The sequence below is a fragment of the Salmo salar genome, unplaced genomic scaffold, assembly GCF_905237065.1.
Source record: "Salmo salar unplaced genomic scaffold, Ssal_v3.1, whole genome shotgun sequence".
NCBI classification, from domain to species: domain Eukaryota; kingdom Metazoa; phylum Chordata; class Actinopteri; order Salmoniformes; family Salmonidae; genus Salmo; species Salmo salar.
The window spans coordinates 20,795-23,187 of record NW_025549540.1 but is presented as its reverse complement, the minus strand read 5'-3'; the positions used below and the strand labels follow the sequence as shown (position 1 = coordinate 23,187).

Below are 2,393 nucleotides of genomic sequence, written 5' to 3'. Positions count from 1 at the left end.
CGACATCCTCACCACACATATCTGATCAGAGATTAAAACCACAGGTACCCACACATGGAGACCCTCACTCCATTGTCTACCAATAGTCCACCATCTCCACGTTGTGAAACAGGAGACCCCTGCGTAGCGGTACAAGCACAAAATGGTGCTCCATTAAGTTGCCACAATCAGGTCTCGTGATCTGCCCGATCAAATCCCAGTTTCATTTGCTTAATGCAACTCAATTGATGGTGCATTATTCACAAGGGGCCAGTGGTGGATTACTCAAGCCTGGTTTCCTGGAAAATTCTCCTGTAGACTGTGCAGCTAAATGGCTCTTAAGCACGTACGGACACTGTCCTTTAAGACGGGTCCGTTCAGACTGCTTTTACATGGCCCTGACGTGCCATGTATAAACTAGTGTGTGATAGAGCTTTAGTAGTTATTTTCCTGGTCCCTGTTTATGGACTTGCAGGGAGGGGTTATGGAGTTGAGGACAAAGGCAATGAATGTTGGGCTACTTTGCTTTCTTACATTTGACTATTCACAGAATTCTTCCAATCCTGGTCTTGGGGTGGGACCATTCACAGGGCCCAAAAAAATCCACATTGCGGAGAATGAGGACGGAATCACGGAATCCAGATATTAAAACGGATTTCAACAATATTCAAAAATGTATTGAACTTAGTAGAAAGCACATTAATTTGCCCAAGACAAGACTAGAACAGAATGCATCAGTGATTCGTATTTTCCTGCAACTTTATGAGTCTGCGCGGCGAGCGTATGCCCGAGTCTGCGCGGCGAGCGTATGCCCGAGTCTGCGCGGCGAGCGTATGCCCCGAGTCTGCGCGGCGAGCGTATGCCCCGAGTCTGCGCGGCGAGCGTATGCCCCGAGTCTGCGCGGCGAGCGTATGCCCCGAGTCTGCGCGGCGAGCGTATGCCCGAGTCTGCGCGGCGAGCGTATGCCCGCACATTGTGTAGCCGTTAGGGATGATGCTAATTATAACCATCTTCTGTTGATGGAAAGGCTTTCCCAAAAACCTTACCAATTAAAATGTCTACCACAAAGTAGCCTATGCCTACCTGGCAGAATGATATCATGACCATTTGCATCAATCCAGTGGCCATTTGTTTTGAAAACTCTGCAGCCACATGAACGCTACACAAACGTCGGTAACTAAACAGTCTCTCGTTGGTTCATACTACAACCCAAAATCAAAAAAAGATCACATTATGTTATTTTTCTATTTTTAAAATTACAGAAACCTTGAAAAACCAAAACGGAGAAAACAAAATTTTGGGAAAAACAAATAAGATTTTATAAGGCCATACATTCGTGATGGTATTGATCAATAAGTAGTAATTAAGGCGATTAAAGGATTGATAGACAGGCTCTGATTTCCTGTGCGTCAGGTGAATCAAAAATATTGGTTGTAATATGGTTGGCTGGAATTAAATGCCTTTCCTCGTGGACAGTGTCACAGATCAATGTTGGCGCCTCAAGGGATTTGACTCACCTTCCACTCCACTGATGCACTTGACGCGGTCGCGCACCTCCACGTTGTATGCCTCGAAGGACATGAAGACGCCGTCCGGGTGGTAGGGCTCGCGCTGCGCGTACACCTTGGAGTAGCTGTGCTGGAACTCGAAGCGCTCGTAACCGTCGTACTGCACCACCTTGCCGTACACGTCAAAGTACTTCTCCAGCCAGCTGAAAGGAAAGTACACTTCAGCACCGTCCCGCCGACCCTTTATCGTGACGTCGTCGTTAATCAGGCAGTCGATCTCTTCGTACTTGATGCCGGCAGCTCCGCCTACTATGGGCGGCGGCTCCGGGGGCTGCGGGGGTTGCTGTTGGCTGCTAATGCTGGCATCGCCCCCTTGGCGCTGGGGGAGGCGGCGGGGCCCGCGGGAGGAAGCGCAGGGCGGTGTCGCTGGAGCAGCGGTTCCACAGAAGCACGGTGAGGAGGGTGAAGAGGGCGCAGATGACGATCAGGGTCTTGTAGTTGACCCGGGCCGCCAGGCAACGCATGGTCACAGCACGCCTGCACAGGGGATAACAGAGACTTATTAATAGTATCCTTTGACAACATTAAGTATATAAAACACATACAGTGCCTTGGGAAAGTATTCAGACTCCAGAACTTTTTCCACAGTTACGTTACAGCCTTATTCTAAAATGGATTAAATCGTCTTCCCCTCTCAATCTACACACAATACCCCATAATGACAAAGCAAAAACAGGTTTTTATACATTTTTGCAAATGTATTACAAATAGAAAAACTGAAATATCAGATTTACATAAGTATTGTGGAGGGGTCTGAAAACTTTCCGAAGGCACTGTAGATACAGGCAGCCTTCCTACTTCATTTGCCGCAGAGGAAGGAGTTTAATGGCTGTGATAGAAAACTGA

At 48.0% G+C, this 2,393-nt stretch overlaps 1 pseudogene; it reads right to left on the bottom strand.

Moving 5' to 3' along the window:
* Positions 1–954: 954 nt before the first annotated feature.
* LOC123738344 (D-glucuronyl C5-epimerase B-like) lies at positions 955–2,024 on the bottom strand (annotated as a pseudogene).
* Between the last annotated feature and the right edge of the window lie 369 nt (positions 2,025–2,393).